Here is an 18,122-nt window from a genome sequence, read left to right on the forward strand (position 1 = left end):
TAGCATAATTTGGCATCTGTTCTAGAGCATCTACTAATGGTATATTTATATGCAGTTGTTTTAAAATATCTAAAAATTTTCTAAACTGGGAATCATTATTTTTCTTAACTAATCTTTGTGGAAACGGGGGAGTAGGGGTAAAAGAAGGCTGTACCTGTGGAGGAACACTCAGGGTGTCCTCATTACCTTTTCTAATATTTTCTTTTTCTGGTGTTGTTGAATTTTCTGGTATCTTTACAGTTGGTTCAGTGGATGGAACCTGTACATCTGTTGTTGGCATTGTTGGTCCATCATATGCCAGTCCACTCCTGAGGGTGACAGCTTTGCACTGTTCTTTCCCTTTTCGTTTTGGTAATTCAGTATGGCCTGGAAAAGAACCTTGTGGTCTATTCTTCAATTCATTGGCGAGCTGTCCCAATTGGGTCTCGAAATTCCTCATTGATGCCGCTTGGGATTGTATCACTGCGTCGGTTCGGGCCATGTAATCCTTCATCATATTCTCAAGATTTGAGTTGTTATTTTGAACTGGTGGAGTCTGGGTTCTCTGATTGTACTGCTGTTGCGGTGGTGGGATGTATTGCTGTGTAGGTGGAACATAGGGCTGCTTGTTCTGTTGGCTCTGCCCTTGATTAAAACCGCTCGAACCTCCTTGACCTCCCTATGAGAAATTAGGGTGGTGCCTCCAACCTGGGTTGTAGGTGTTCGAATATGGGTTAAAGTTCCTATTGTTCCCATGTCCTACATAAAAAACTGAAGCAGGGTTATGTGGACAATTATCATAAATATGGTTTTAACTGCAAAATGAACAAATGAGATCGTTGACTTGGCAAACAGGGGCAGGAGTGCAATAATCTGACTGCACAGGTTGTATCGGCGTGGCTAATGGATTTTTTATTCCCAATGCCATCTCTCTTAGCCTCTGGTTCATTGTAACCATCTCTTTTTGCATCGAGGTCGCAATGTCCAGAGCCAAAACTCCAGCTGGATCTTGCTTCTTTGGTGCTGCCCTAGATCTTTGCGAACACCATAGTTCGTTGTGTGAAGCTAAGTCATTTAGGATGTCAACTATCTCGTTGAATGTCTTCTTTGTAAAGGCTCCGTTGGCAGCATTGTTTAGCATCATCTTAGTAGGATGATCTAAACCACTAAAGAAATGTTCTATCTGGATGCATGCCGGCAAGCCATGGTTCGGACATTTCCTGATTAGTTCTTTAAATCTCTCCCACGCCTCGTGAACAGGTTCACGATCATACTGTCTAAAGGAGATGATCTCCTCTCTGATATCAGCGTGGCGAGTAGGTGGGAAGAATTTTGTTAAGAACTTCTCCACTAACGACCCCCATGTGGTGATGGATCCCGGTGGAAATGCATTGAGCCATGCTCTAGCTTGGTCCTTCAAAGAAAATGGAAAAAGTGTTAGTCTCAGAGCATCGTCTGTTATACCAGGTAATCGAAATGCATTTGCAATTTGAATGAATGATTTCAGATGATCATGCGGATCCTCATGTTCCTGCCCTCCAAAATGTCCAATTGTCTGCAACATTTGGAACATCATTGGTTTAAGCTCAAAGTTTGCGTGGGCTGGAATAGGGTTGACTATCCCTGAATCAAAGTTCTGAAAAGCCGTGGCGGCATATTCTCGCATTGCCACGTCTCTGTTGTCCGCCATCTGGATATGGTTGAATTCATCATTTCTTGCATGATCCCTCATATTACTGTTAACAGCAGGTGGATCAACCGGATCACGAGGTGGAATATCTGCCATTGATGTGCTCGTACTCTCTACCTCACTTTCAGGACTGATTTCACCTTCTCTCTCTTTTTGCTTTTCTAGTTGTTTTCGAAGTCTTTGCTCCTTTCGAGTTTTTCGAAGGGTCCGCTCAATCTCAGGGTCAAGGGGTAGAAGAAAAGATCTTGTGCTCATGCACTTTAACTTACCCTTGTGAGATAAACGACCAAAAATATAGAACAAAAACGGTGGATGAAAATTACACCCAACAACAATTCACAAAAATAAAAACTAAAAGAATTTGAAAATAATTTTAAAACTAAAGTCCCCGGCAACGGCGCCAAAAACTTGACTGGGCGTTTATGTTGAACGCACGCACTAAGCGTGGTAACAATTATATAGATGCAAGCGCACACCTGTCAGAGTAATATAAAATGGATGGAGTATCCAAGTATCGATCCTCAAGGACTTCTAAATAATTTCCAAACTCTAAAGTTTTAAACAATAGTGAATGTTGAAATGAGTGATTCTTGTAAAATGGGAAGTGGTCACAAATAATGGTTTTGGATTTGGGATTTGAACTTATAATGATAAAACCTAGCCCGAATTACTTCAAGTTAGCCAACAAATAATCAAGGACATGCTAAGGATAATATGTATTTTACTTTAGAAACCAACGACTACGCTTCTCACTTGACTTATGTCTAAGCAAGTTCAAAGTCCTAAGACATTCCCTAATATGTCTATTATGAGAGATATCTTAGTTTTAGGATGGAAATAGTCGCAACCTCGGGTTAAGGTCCTATGTCTAGGCTACTTAAGCGAAACCCTTATGTCTAAGGCGCTCCTCTCCTCGGTTTAACCACTCAACAATGCAAATAAGCAACCTTTTCAGTATTGACTTGTTAAGACTTACAGTGGCCTTCTCTAAATCCTAACTTTTTGGGAAAACATGTTGAGCAATGAATGGAAAGCAAAAACACTACTTCTTAGCAACCCTTTTTAGACATAAAAGGTTAACTATCCATAACTGGGCTAGAGACGGGAATTTAGAAAGACATATTGAAGAAAATACAGCAAGTAAAATGGTTGAATGTGGAATGCATGTGTCAAAAACAAAAGTTAACTAACGGAGAGTTTTTATCGGGATTGAGAGCTTCGCCCTTCTCTTTCAAGCAAGGGGGAGTGTCACGTGCTCTTTCCTCCAAAAACACAGCTCTCTTAACTAAAAATAAAGTAAAGGCAAAGGGAAGATAAGCAAAGTGCTGGATTTTTATATATTTGAATAAGTAGAAAATGACTAAGTACAAATGGAAACAAAACAAGCTCAATAAAGGAATGTAAAGTGCTCGGGATTTAAAAACCAAAAGTAACTAATGAAAGCAACTCAAAAGTACTTAGAAAGCAACAAAGAAACAGTAAAAATGATCAAGAGAAGGAAGCAAGGCTTGATGATTTTGGTGGAGAAGTTGCTGGAATTTATAGCTATGCAGAATTGGTTAGGTAGGTCCTAAAACGATGGTGAATCACCCATTTCCAACTCTTTTGACTGACCAAATCGTGCTCAAACTGATAGTGGAACACTTCTTCTACACGTATGCATCGGTTGGAACCACCAAAACGCATTGGAAGATGCGTTTCATTAAGGGCAAAATTGGAAGAAAACCAGTTTTTCTACAGGCTTCCCAGGCGCCTGGCGCCTCCCATGTAAGTTTTTCCGTCTTTTTGCTTCTTTTGATTAATTTACACTCCCAAATGGTCCTAAAATGTCATAAATACAATATAAGCCAACCACAAACCATAATATATGAATTTTGCATGAATTGGAACTCAAACGACCGAGAAAAATCCGAAACAAAGCTGAAACATTGTAAAAACAGCATCTAAAACCTTCTTTTTACGCATGTAAACAAGCGTAATCAACTCGATGCCCATTTACCTTAAAGATATTATCTTTGGAACCCTTTAAATCCACCGCTCCATGTGGATAAACATGTTCAACTACGAATGGGCCCAACCATCTTGACTTAAGCTTACTTGGACACAACTTTAACCTAGAGTTAAAAAGCAAAACTAAGTTTCCAAGTTCTAAATTCTTGTCCATTATCTTTCTATCATGCCACTTCTTAGTTTGTTCTTTGTACATCTTTGCATTCTGATAAGAAAACTGACGAAATTCATCCAACTCATGTAACTGAAGCAATCTTGCTTCACCTGCAGCCACATAATCAAAATTTAGTTTCCGCGTAGCCCAATATGCTCTATGTTCTAATTCCAATGGAAGATGACATGCTTTACTAAAAACAATGCAATATGGGGACATGCCTAATGGAGTTTTATAAGCAGTTCTATACGCCCACAAAGCATCATCAAGTTTACTAGTCCAGTCCTTCCTATTTACATTCACGGACTTCTCTAAAATTGACTTTATTGCCCTATTTGATACCTCTGCTAGTCCATTAGTTTGAAGGTGATATGTAGTAGCAATTTTATGGTGAATGTTATACTTTTTAAGCAAATTACTTACTGCCCTATTCCAAAAGTGCGTACCCTCATCACTAATCAAGCATCTAGGTGTACCATATCTAGTGAAAATAAACTTTTGCAAGGACAAACTACCTTGGCATCGTTAGTAGGGGTGGCCAAAGCCTCAACCCATTTCGAGACATAATCAATAGCCAAGAGAACGTAATTCTTACCGAATGAAGGTGGGAACGGACCCATGAAGTCGATGCCGCAAATATCGAAAAGTTCAACTTCCAATATTAGGTTTAAGGGCATCTCATGCTTCCTTGACAAGTTACCTGATATTTGACAGTGGTCACATCCCTGAGCGAATAAATGAGCATCTCGAAATAGAGACAGCCAAAAGAAACCGCTTTGGAGGACCTTTGCTGCAGTCTTACATCCAGCAAAATGCCCACCATATGGTGATTTATGACATGCCTCTAGAATCTCCTTTTGTTCGTGCTCAGCAACACACCTACGAAGAATATTTTCAGGTCCTAGTTTAAACAAGAAGGGTTCATCTCATCTATAAAACCTAACATCGTGAAAGAACTTCTTTATCTGGTGCTTACTCAAACCATTAGGAATTATTTTGCTCACCAGATAGTTCGCATAATCAGCATACCAAGGGACTTCAAAAATAGCTAAAAGATACTTATCCGCAAAATGCTCTTTAATCGTACAACTATCATGCTGCAGAGAAGACTCTAGCCTAGATAGATGATCCGCTACTTGGTTTTATGTTCCTTTTCGATCTTTTATCTCTAAGTCAAACTCTTGTAGCAACAAGATCCATCTAATCAACCTAGGCTTAGCTTATTTTTTAGCAAACAAGTACTTAGGTGCAGAATGATCGTTAAAAACTATCACTTTAGTCCCAATCAAATATGAACGAAACTTATCAAATGTGAAAACAACAGCCAAAAGTTCTTTCTCAGTCACAGTATAGTTCAACTAACTACTATTCAAAGTTTTACTTGCATAATAAACAGGACGAAGAACTTTACCTTTTTGTTTACCCAACAACACACCTACAGCAAAATCACTTGCATCACACATTAGTTCAAATGGCAAGTTCCAATCTGGTTCAATTATGATAGGTGCTGAGCTAAGTGCACTCTTAAGTGTCTCAAAAGCTTTCAAACAATGTTCATAAAAAATAAAGGGTCGATCTACTTCCAACAACTGACACAAGGGCTTTGAAATTTTCGCAAAATCTTTTATAAAACGGCGGTAGAAACCCGCGTGTCCTAAGAAACTTTTTACACCTTTTACAGTTGTAGGAGGGGTGGTTTAGCAATCACATCTATTTTAGCCCTATCGACCTCAATTCCTTTTTCTGAAATTCTGTGACCTAAGACTGTGACGCCCCCAAATTTCACTACGTAACGAGATGACGTCACTATATTACCTACTCACCCCCCTCCCATTAAAGGTAACGTAAAGTGTAATGCCCTCGAAAATACAACCTGAAATATTGAGATAATGTGATCATTTCCCTATCCTTCCCCCTTTCAACCCAAAGACGTGAAACAGTTACTTTAAAGATAATCAGGGACTCATAACACAACAAATTCCTAAAAGTTCATGCTCGCCTCAGTGGCTAGCAATCCAATTAAAAGAAAACAATCATTTGGTCCAGTAATCCAAAGTGCATCAGTGACTTGAATAATAACAATAACCGCAAAACAATAGTTCGCATATGAAGAATGAATAAACAAAAAGAAAACGTTCCGTGAGCAAACTCAATGTTTAGTACACCCCTAACTATAAGTTTCTAATGTTGCTCGCAATGAACGACAGTTTCCGCCGTCCTAACCAACACAACTAGTGATCCCTCCTCAGTCAAGCCTCCTCCACGTCATCACCTCGGTCGGGGGTCCTGTTCATACCTGAAACAATGAATATAGAGGGGGTGAGTATATAAAATACTTCGTAAGTAGCCTTCCCTAACTAATCACAACAGCATGCTCGTAATCACAGCGATATCAAACACAATAGCAAAAAAAACAAACAACCAGGCAACACGAGATAATAACAGTAGATTAACATTCCCATATAAAAGCATCCAAACACTAGGACTCCCAAGACTTCGACTACACGACCCACTAGCCTTTGACCCACTCGAGCTAAAATTCGCTCTACCCCCCTACGTTTGTACTCCAAGTCTAACTCTTCGAGGCTTATCAGCCCTTGACATTTATCCCTAAGATACCGACCTCCCTGTACAAAAGCTTTGCATTCGACCTTGCCATTTATCCCCAAGGCCTTGAACTGTGCACCAGTCCTTGACATTTATCTCTAAGGTAGGGATGACTACTCGGCGTATTGGTTCTTGACATTTACCCCCAAGATATCGATACTCATCTTTAGAAACTTGATGTTCGGCCTTGCCATTTATCCCCAAGGCATCGATGACTACCGGCGTATTGGTCCTTGACATTTATCCCCAAGACCTCAATACTCCTTTATAGAAAACTTGGTGTCTGGCCTTGTCATTTATCCCTACGGTCTTCTACCCTCGGAGCCTCGACACCCAGTAGGGACTTAATCGCCTCGTCCATTGCCCACGAGGCCAGAACACCGGTACATCCACTTTCATTACACGATAAACCACGCATTCGCAACATCGTCATTCACTAAAACTTTATCACATAAGCCCCAATCATCCACTACAAGGCGTTGAATTTTCACTTCTGACAACCCACATGATAACAACAGCTAACCCGTCCCAGCACTCTTGACAATTTTCACTAACGCTTCCATGACAACCTATAAGTCACCCACATTCCAAGTCACAACACAATTTTCCAGCATGCTTTTAATGGTACCAAACGAAACACTACCCAACAGCTTCCAACTAAACAACATAAAACTAATAACATACAAACAGCACATGCATTTCATCTCAACATCTTTCTAAACGTCATAGATCAATCACTCCCAACCATAACAATCAGAATTGACCCGTCACATTCAACTATAAGAAACCATGCATGCCCATAATGTCTAACAATAGAATTAGTAACAAGTAACTCAACAATAATCACTAGGCGTTCACAAAACCAAGACTAACAATTTCTATATGCACGAAATAAATTATTCTAACTAAAAATCAGCACAAAACCATTCCACTAACATTCAATAACGCACGCACTCGCCCCCTGGTACTACTTACACATTGCTGACTGGGCGTTTATGCTGAACGCACGCACTAAGCGTGGTAACAATTATATAGATGCAAGCGCACACCTGTCAGAGTAATATAAAATGGATGGAGTATCCAAGTATCGATCCTCAAGGACTTCTAAATAATTTCCAAACTCTAAAGTTTTAAAGAATAGTGAATGTTGAAATGAGTGATTCTTGTAAAATGGGAAGTGGTCACAAATAATGGTTTTGGATTTGGGATTTGGACTTATAATGATAAAATCTAGCCCAAATTACTTCAAGTTAGCCAACAAAGAATCAAGGACATGCTAAGGATAATATGCATTTTACTTTAGAAACCAACGACTACGCTTCTCACTTGACTTATGTCTAAGCAAGTTCAAAGTCCTAAGACATTCCCTAATATGTCTATTATGAGAGATATCTTAGTTTTAGGATGGAAATAGTCGCAACCTCGGGTTAAGGTCCTATGTCTAGGCTACTTAAGCGAAACCCTTATGTCTAAGGCGCTCCTCTCCTGGGTTTAACCACTCAACAATGCAAATAAGCAACCTTTTCAGTATTGACTTGTTAAGACTTACAGTGGCCTTCTCTAAATCCTAACTTTTTGGGAAAACATGTTGAGCAATGAATGGAAAGCAAAAACACTACTTCTTAGCAACCCTTTTTAGACATAAAAGGCTAACTATCCATAACTGGGCTAGAGACGGGAATTTAGAAAGACATATTGAAGAAAATACAGAAGTAAAATGGTTTAATGTGGAATGCATGTGTCAAAAACAAAAGTTAACTAACGGAGAGTTTTTATCGGGATTGAGAGCTTCGCCCTTCTCTTTCAAGCAAGGGAGAGTGTCACGTGCTTTTTCCTCCAAAAACACAACTCTCTTAACTAAAAATAAAGTAAAGGCAAAGGGAAGATAAGCAAAGTGCTGGATTTTTATATATTTGAATAAGTAGAAAATGACTAAGTACAAATGGAAACAAAACAAGCTCAATAAAGGAATGTAAAGTGCTCGGGATTTAAAAACCAAAAGTAACTAATGAAAGCAACTCAAAAGTACTTAGAAAGCAACAAAGAAACACTAAAAATGATCAAGATAAGGAAGCAAGGCTTGATGAATTTGGTGGAGAAGTTGCTGGAATTTATAGCTGTGCAGAATTGGTTAGGTAGGTCCTAAAACGATGGTGAATCACCCATTTCCAACTCTTTTGACTGACCAAATCGTGCTCAAACTGATAGTGGAACACTTCTTCTACACGTATGCATTGGTTGGAACCACCAAAACGCATTGGAAGACGCGTTTCATTAAGGGCAAAGTTGGAAGAAAAACAGTTTTTCTGCAGGCTTCCCAGGCGCTTGGCGCCTCCCATGATGGTTTTTCCGTCTTTTTGCTTCTTTTGATTAATTTGCACTCCCAAATGGTCCTACAATGTCATAAATACAATATAAGCCAACCACAAACCATAATATATGAATTTTGCATGAATTGGAACTCAAACGACCGAGAAAAATCCGAAACAAAGCTGAAACATAGTAAAAACAGCATCTAAAACCTTCTTTTTACGCATGTAACCAAGCGTAATCAATTGATATGCTCATAGATCTTGCGTCAATTCAACACCTAATCAACAATAGACAAATAAAAATAATTAACACAAAATTTCCAGCCATCGAAATTCAATATATGGGATCTTGCAACGTCCGTTACCGCAAAAATCGACTTCGTCTAGGTGCGGGTAAATCGAGCCTAACTCGAATAAAAGTTGGTTGCGTAAATCGAGCTTCTAACGGTTATGGGTAGGCGCTAAAAGCAAAAACTGCTGCTGTCCAAGCTACTTTATCAACAATAACTCACCAAATCAATACCCACTACACTGTGTGCAGCAAGGACCCGTGCCGCGATTTCCGACCACCAAGGGAGACCGAACCCGCTCGCGAGGGGGGCTACGCCGCCGAAAAACGCCCCGGATTCGCACCCACGCCGCACCGTCGCCGCCTGTTGCTGCCCGACACCGCGCGCATACCCATTACTGCCTGAAGCCGCGCGTCCGTTGCTGTTCGATGCCGCGCGTCGTTGCTGCTCGGAGCCGTGCACTTGCTGCTGCCCGAGCCGCGCCGCCTGCTGCCGTCCGCCAGAGATGGGCGCCACTGCGTCGAGCTCGCCGACCATTGAGCTCGCTTCGAGAAGCAATGGGTTGACGGTAGAAGGAAGAACAGAAAGAAGGAAAACGTTGTGGGGGGGTGTTTCACGAAGAAGGTGGGTTTGGGGGGGGGAGGGGGGCTAAGGTTTTCTCTTCCCTTTTCTTTTGTTTTAGAACAAAAACCCCACTTGGGCTAGGGTTTTCCCTTTACTTCTCTTTTGTTTTAAAATAAGAAAGGCCCACTTACCCAATTACTTTTTGTTAAAACAAAACAAAGCCCACGAACAAGAAATTAGAATCCTATTTCCAACCTCCTTAAGCTTAATTATATCCAATAATAGAATTAAGTAGTTGGTCCAACGACTCAAGAAAATTGCCAAATAAGCGAACTCCTCGTTAAACAATAATTAAATAAGTACATACACGTCAATAACTCACAACAATTACCGCAACAACTCAAAATAAAATGAAATGAAACACTTAGATTAAATTAAAAAAGATTTCTAAGACAGGAGGCCCCGAGACTTGAGAGTAACCTAACTTGAGTAATGCGGGGCATTACATAAGACTATACTATACCTTCACGTACCATAAAATGACACTTCGCCCAATTAAGCACAAAGTTAGTCTCTTCACACCTTTATAAAACATTATCTAAGTTCTCTAAACAAACATCAAACGACTCACCAAACACAGAAAAATCATCCATGAAAATCTCTACCGTACTTTCTATCATGTCTGAAAAAATAGTTGTCATGAATCTCTAGAAGGTAGAAGGAGCGTTGCAAAGACCGAACGACATCCTCTGGAATGCAAATGTCCCATAGGGACACATGAACGTGGTGTTTTCTTGGTCCTCCGGAGCTATAGTAATCTGGTTGTAACCAGAATACTTATCGATGAAACAATAGCACTCTTTCCCTGCAAGATGATCAAGCATTTGGTCAATAAAGGGTAATGGAAAATGGTCTTTTCGAGTTACCTTGTTTAACCGACGGTAGTCCATACACACTCTCCAACCAGTCACCGTTCTAGTTGGGATCAACTCGTTGTCGTCGTTTGTAATCACCGTCATACCACCCTTCTTTGGAACGCATTGAACCGGGCTAACCCAACTACTATACTAGATGGGGTAGATCACTCCAGCATCTAACCATTTTATGATTTTCTTTTTGACCACCTCTTTCATTTTGGGGTTAAGCCTCCTTTGGCACTCGATAGAATTGGTGGCTCCTTCCTCCAGGATGATTTTGTGCATGCAAAATGTAAGGCTAATTTCTCTTATGTCCGTGATGGTCCATCCAATAGCCCTCTTATACTTTGATAAAACCTGCAAAAGCAAAGATTCATGTTCATTAGACAAATATGAAGAAATGATAACGGGTAAAGTATCGTTTAAACCCAAATAAGCATATTTTAACTGAGAAGGTAAGGGTTTCTTCTCCAATTCTGGAGCTTCAATGATGGAAGGTTGCAAGGCCTTCAAATCCACTATTGTCGGCTGTAAAAACTTAAAACGCTCAAATTGGGGCAAAATTGCGCGACGATTCTTTTTCTGCTGTCTCCAAATCTGCTTCTAAGTCTTCCACCATCATTTGCTGGAGTTTCTTCATGATTGCCCCTATTGTAGAGCACTTCTCGACTTCATCCAGGAGACGCATCGCATCGAGGACATTGAAGGTTACCTGCTCATCATTGACCTTCATTATGATCTCTACCTTCCTAACATTGAAAACAGTATCTCGAGTTGCTAAAAATGGCCTCTCAAGAATGATCCGCACCTCAAGATCTGCTTCACAATCCAAAATTATGAAATCGGAGGGAAAAATAAACTTATCAACATTAACAAGCACATCTTCTATTTTTCCTTCCGGTTTCTTTATTGATCTATCAGCTAGTTGTAAAGTGACAGTAGTGGGACGAGCTTCTCCTATATTTAACTCTTTAAAGACAGAAAGAGACATAAGATTAATGCTTGCTTCTAAGTCACACAATGCTCTTCCTAGGTTCTTACCTCCTATTGAACAAGGGATAGTAAAACTACTTCGGTCCTTATACTTAACAGGCAATGGATTCCTTAGAGAATCACTACTACACTTTGTTAAGGCTACCGTCTCATGCTCACCTAACTTCTTATGCCTATATATGATGTCTTTTAAAAACTTAGTGTAGTTAGGCATTTGTTCTAAAGCATCTATGAGAGGTATATTTATATGCAACTGTTTTAGAATCTCAAAGAACTTCTTAAAATGACTATCCTGATTCTTTTTAACTAGCCTTTCGGGGAAAGGTGGAGGAATCTTAATATTACCTACCTGTGGAGTAGTGTTGGGCACTACTTGCTTACCATTTCCGCCTTCTTACCTTTTTCTTTTGAAGTTACGGGTTATGCTTTCTCTTCTTGTTGTGGATTGGAGGTGGATGCAGGAATAGGTGTAACTGCATCAGTTTCTTCGTCTGGAAGTGAGGGTCTATCATAACTTAATCCGCTTTTCGTGATAACTGCCTTACAGTGCTCCTTTCCCTCACGATCTCGCTTCGGGCTTTTTGTGTGTCCAGGGAATGTACCTTGGGGTCTAGATTTATGGTCATTAGCTATCTGCCCCACTTGCATCTCCAAGCTTCTTATCGCAGCATCAATTCTTGTGATAAACTCTTTCATCATGGCTTCAAAACTTGCGTTGCTAACACTTTTCCGAGTAGTATTTTGACCTCTTTGCTGATTGTATTGTTGAGGCTGCAACGCCGATTGAGTTGGAAAACCAAGAGGAGTGTAGTTTTGCTTGTATTGTTGAGCGGGTGCTTGTGCACTGCTACTAGCTACTCCTTGCTTACTCCAGGAAAAGTTTGGATGGTGCCTCCATCCAAGGTTGTAAGTGTTTGAATACAGGTTGAAATTCCGCTGGACACCTTGACCTACATAGAAAATATACGCTGATTAGCTGGACAGTTCTCATACAAATGGTTATCACCACAATAGACACAAGATATATCTGAAATTTGTAAAACAGGAGAGGGTTCAGGTATCGCCGAAATGACGGTTTTTGTTTCCTTCTCCATTGTCAACTACTTTAACATCTGGTTCATAGCCGCCATTTGGGCTTGCATTGAAGCTACTGTGTCTAACTCAAAAACTTTGGCTGAGACTTGCTTCTTTGGTAATGACCTTCCTATTTCGCCTTGGTCATTAATGTCTGTCATTTTATTCAAGATATCAACGATCTCATTTACCTACTTCTCTAACAATGAGCCATTGGATGCAGTGTCCAACATCATCCTTGATAAACGATCCAATCCTCTATAGAATTGTTCGATCTGCACACATGCGGGCAATCCATGGCTCGAGCATCTTCTCAGTGATTCCTTAAAATGCTCTCAAGCTTCTTGAACCGCTTCGTTCTCCTTATGTCTAAAAGACACAATGTCCTCTCGAAGATATGCATTCCTGGTCAAAGTGTGGTACTTTTTGCCAAAAATTTATCCGTCAGTTCCGTCCATGTGTTGATAGATTTTGGTTCTAACGCGTTTAGCCAAGTCCTTGCACCATCCCAGAGAGAAAAAGGAAATATTTTTAATCTTAGCAGCCTCAGAGACACCAGGAAGTTGAAATGCATTAGCTATTTCAATAAAGAATTTGAGATGGGAGTAAGGATCTTCATTAGTCAATCCTCCGAACTGGCCCATCGTCTGTAACATCTGGAACATGACTGGCTTGAGCTCGAACTGTGCGGCTTCGGGTAAAGGATTATTTATCCCTGAATTTATGTTGTGGAACGCATGAGTGACATAATTCAGCATGGCTACATCTCGATTATCTGCTAGAAGGATCGGATTGGGAATTTCTCCTGCTCGGTTTGCTGCTCCTTCACCTGCCATATCTCCATTCACAGGTGGATTTTGTGGCGGTGGAGGATCTTGTGGATTTCTATTCATCTCGATGGTTTCTTCTTCAATTTCTACTTCTTTCTCTTTTTTATTTTCTCGATCTTTACTCAACCTATGCTCACGCCTTATCCTCTTAAGTGTTTCAATCTACTGATCAAAGGTCAACCAACCAGACCGTGTGCTCATACACAACTCCCTTAAAGGTTAGATATAATAATTAAGTCCAATGATAGAGGTATGCAACAATCACACAATGAAACAATTCACTTGAAAAGAATATGATTTGAAAACTTAAGTCCCCGGCAACGGCGCTAACTTGTTGGGACTTTATCTATCTTTAAAAAGATTAGAGACTCGTGCAAGCGCACACGGTCACAAGTAATACTCCGAAGTAATCCAACGTCGAATGCTCAGGAACTTGTTGCTTTTCAAAAAAGTTTTTAATAAGTGAACGATTCAAATATGCAATTGTGATTTAGGAAGAAAATAGTGGTGAAATGTTGTTGTTTGGGGTTTTAACTAACAAGCAATTTAATGAAACTCAACCTCCTTGTCTCCTACCTTAGTTTTGATGCAAAATATGAAAAACACACTATGTTGGGAAAATGCACCAGGCGCAATTCCTGACTTTTCTTGGGATTTGAGTTCTACTCTTTCACTACCGCTTTTGGTTGCTGCAGAGGCTAGGGTAACTGTAACGCCCCAGGATTTTGAACATCCCAACGGGGACCATTACTAAAAGCCACCTAAAACAACCCACTCGTACTAGAGAATTTAAACCACCTGACGTATAAACTATGACCAACTCTCACCACGCTTCCGCTGCGCTACTCTGATCAATAACAGTTACAAGAACTTGCACTAAGCAGCCCAAACACCACTAACGTTCTAAAGAAACTCAAATCCTTCACAGTTAATAATTTAATAACAAACTAACCTCATGAAACTTCTCAATGAAAACTTCACTAATCATAAACCATCCACTACACGAATCTAACTTTCACAAAAACAGCAAAGCAAAAGATATCTCAAGTTCAACTTGAACAAATGCATTATACTGATAAATATCCTCAACGTATTACGTCACCACAAGTCAAGTAGCTACACAAAATTACGGTTCTCAAGAAAACGAGTTATCAATCCTAGGACATCCCCTAAATATGGGACTTCACAAAACACTTTATTAATCTAAGAACAGACTTAAGCTAAAAACAAATAACTATAGCTATCCTATTCAACTTGAAACTTAATGACGCAGAATTAACGGGTCTCTCTAATCAAGTCTCCTCCTCGCCATCACCATCCCAAGAGCTAGTTCGATACCTGCAAACTGGAGGGAACAAAAAGGGATGAGTACAACCACAGTACTCAGTAAGCAGCCCTTATCTGAAGGGTCACGCACAAACAGCATACTTATCAAAGAAACAACGTGTCATGCTTATTAAAGAATCAAAATATCATGCTTATCACAACTCTCGAGCTTTGAATAAATAGAAAAATATCACAAGAAGCAGTTTATGCAAATGTTTAACTATACATGTACCGTACATGTCAAACTCATCCTTACATATTAACACACTAGTTCTCTTTCTTGATTCCTCAAAGGCTTCCTCCTTCGAATCGCATCGGCCCTTGCCATTTATCCCCAAAGCCTGACACTCATCTACAGAGGCTTGGCGTACGACCTTGCCATTTATCCCCAAGGCCTTGAACTGTGCATCGACCCTTGACCATTTTTGCCCAAGGCCCCGATGACTTCACCATCTATCGGCCCTTGACCATTTTTACCCAAGGCCCCAATAGCATTCCTTCCAAAAGACTGCTCGCATCGACCCTCAACCGTTTTTACCCGAGGCCTCGATACTTAGTTAGTGACGTATCAGCCCCCGACCATTTATACCCGAGGCCCTGACACTCACCCATTCAGTTTCCCCAAGAATTCAACTCTCACCAGAGTCTTACTATATGCTATCTTAAGCCATGACCCATGCATCTTTCAGCTCACAAACACAATTCAGCATGCTTCCACAACATAAACAACATTCTAACAATGAAATGATAAACCAATCATGCTTTCACAATATAACATTTCTTAACAACAGCTCCACAATGAGTTTTGTCACAACAAAGCATAACCAAACAAATTTTAAACAATTAGAGCCCAACACAATTCACCCAAAACACTTAATATCCAACATCAATATTCAATAAGCATTGCTAGATATAATAAAACACACAAAACACGCCGAACAATTCATGCATATTCAGACAACAAACATCCCCACAACAATTCTCAGTAGTTTAGCAAAGCAGAAAATTACGCCATTATCACCGACCAATATTCTACACTACTCCAAGTATACAAATTAACACAACGAGAGATACCTAGCACAACAGCGTATCAAAATCAATATTAAACGCCACAAAACCAGCATATTAAAAACTATTTAACACACATTAACGCACGCACACGCCCCTTGTCTACTTACTTTGTTATGTCCCAAAACTCTCACAAGAGTTCTACTTGCTACTACGCCATGCCTCATGCATCAATAATCTCATAACAGTCCAATATGCGATACACCAAAATGATCATATGTAAAAGCCAATCAATTTAAAATAGTCCAACATGATCCAACAACTCCAACAGGCATCGTTTACAGAAGAGGCACAACCAACAACTTAACCAAAATATAATCGATAGATATCCAGCATATATCAAACACAACTGATTTCTCATAAATCTTCAATATGCTTTCGGAACAACAGATTATAGTACAAGTATATAATTTTCATAATGAAAACCAATTAAAGCACAACAACAATTCGAACATAGTCATCCAAGATTACTTGGTTACAATTTATTCACACAACCACATAATTTTCCCGAGATATATCAACAGTTTTATCAACAATGATGTTTACTAAATGATAACAATGATAAGCAATCATGCAAATATCACACATGGGCACACGAGCAAACAACCATATCATATCAGCACACATCAACCAATCCCTTCAGTAAGAAACTACTTACAACAAAGTCCCAAAGCGCTACTAAGCTCGTCGAAGGGTTCCTAAATCCAAAAGCAAACCAACTTGATTAGAGTTCACGTTAGAAACACTTAGTTTGCATCGAAAGTAAGTTTAGATGATTCGTTACCTATTATCTCACCATAAAACCTCTTGGGTAAGGAGCGGGTCGACGCCAAGGAGGTTCAGGCTCCTAAATCCAAGTTCGAAAGTCTTCGCGCTTGCTGGTCCGTTGTCGAAAAGCAATGGGTAACGTCTATTTGAATCCGAATAGGGGCGGGTAACTCGAAACCAACTCCGAACAAGGATGGGTCAACACCAAGTGTTGCTGGAGCAAAGAAACCTTGGCGAATCTGCTACTGTTGGCGTCGGGGTTGCAAAACGAGTCGTCAGATACGTGGGTTCGTGTGTTGGCCACAAGCTGTAATCGGAGAATAGCGTGAGCGTCGCGTCGGAACCTCGTGCCACTTCGTTGCCGACGGGTCTTGGGTGCCAGCGCTACAGACTCCACTGGAGGGATCCACCGCAGCTGTTGTTGTGTCGTTGCAGGTGAAAGCGCCGCCGTGGGTGTCTGCTAGTCGCACGGGGAAGATCGACGTGAAACCAATCGACCAAACTATATCTGGGTGTCGGGCTCGACTGAGGAGAAACGGCTCGCCGGAGATCGACGGATCTCATGCCAACGACGCCGCCGATAGAAGAGCTGCACCATCGAAGACGGTCTGTTCGCGTTCCGCTGCTGCTCCGTTAAGCTGCTGTCACTGATACGAATCCATTTGTGACCAATTACATATATCAAAGGAGCAATTATTACAAGAAAGGCAAGGAAGATTCAAGAGGCTTTCACACTGCACCTTCAAAAGCTTGTTAATGCACAAGAACCAACAAAGAGTTTTGTGCCCGACTTTATTCATAATGTTACTTCAATGAGTCAAGAAGAGAATGGAGCAAAGATGGCATGGGAAAAGTTGTCTATTTTGAGAGATGGCACGGAGGACAAAAAAAGTTTGCAGATTCGTGAACAGGTGCCTTTGCAGATTGCACCTCTTTGGAGTTTGTGAAGTCAAAAGTTGTCAAACCATATCCAAATGTGAAGCGCCTCCTACAGCACATAGATAAGACCATTTGAAGCATGACTACGTTTTCTGATCCGAATTTAAGTGTCTAGAATGATGTGCAATCAAGTTTTAATTTGCATGTCTTATTTTTTACAATTTGCATTAAGTAGTATTTTGAAAAACTTTTGGTGTTCTTATGTTGAACGACCATTTGGCCTATTTAAAGGCTTGTAATGCTCTTGTCATGGAAAACTTAACATTAAAACATATTGAAATTCAAGAACTTTTGTTCCTTAACACTTTTGGTGTTGCTTCTTTCAAATCTTGCTTTAGGTTTGATGTTAAACCGATTCATTGGATTAGTCTCGATCAAGCTAATTCTGGAGTGAGTCGTCTTAGGATCTAGGAGTGACCATCGTAGATTCTAAGTCCGATCTAAGAGTGATTCATCTTCTAACCTTACTCTTGGTTGGAATCATTCGGTAAGTTAGTCGTTTTTGTGAATGTTTGCAAGGATCCTAGAAGGACCTCTAGCTTGGTAAACACGAGCAACCTTGGCGCTTATCATTTGGTATCACAGCATTGGTCGACATCCT

The 18,122-nt window shown here is 40.3% G+C and overlaps 1 non-coding gene across 1 annotated transcript; it reads left to right on the forward strand.

The window, feature by feature from the left end:
• Window positions 1-1,178: 1,178 nt before the first annotated feature.
• LOC148210345 (small nucleolar RNA R71) lies at window positions 1,179-1,285 on the forward strand. The gene has a single exon (XR_015792491.1). It is a non-coding gene; the product is annotated as a small nucleolar RNA R71 (small nucleolar RNA).
• Window positions 1,286-18,122: the final 16,837 nt, after the last annotated feature.

The sequence above is a fragment of the Momordica charantia genome (assembly GCF_013281855.1).
Source record: "Momordica charantia cultivar OHB3-1 chromosome 7 unlocalized genomic scaffold, Mcharantia_2.0 BLBB01000007.1, whole genome shotgun sequence".
Classification (NCBI taxonomy): Eukaryota; Viridiplantae; Streptophyta; class Magnoliopsida; order Cucurbitales; family Cucurbitaceae; genus Momordica; species Momordica charantia.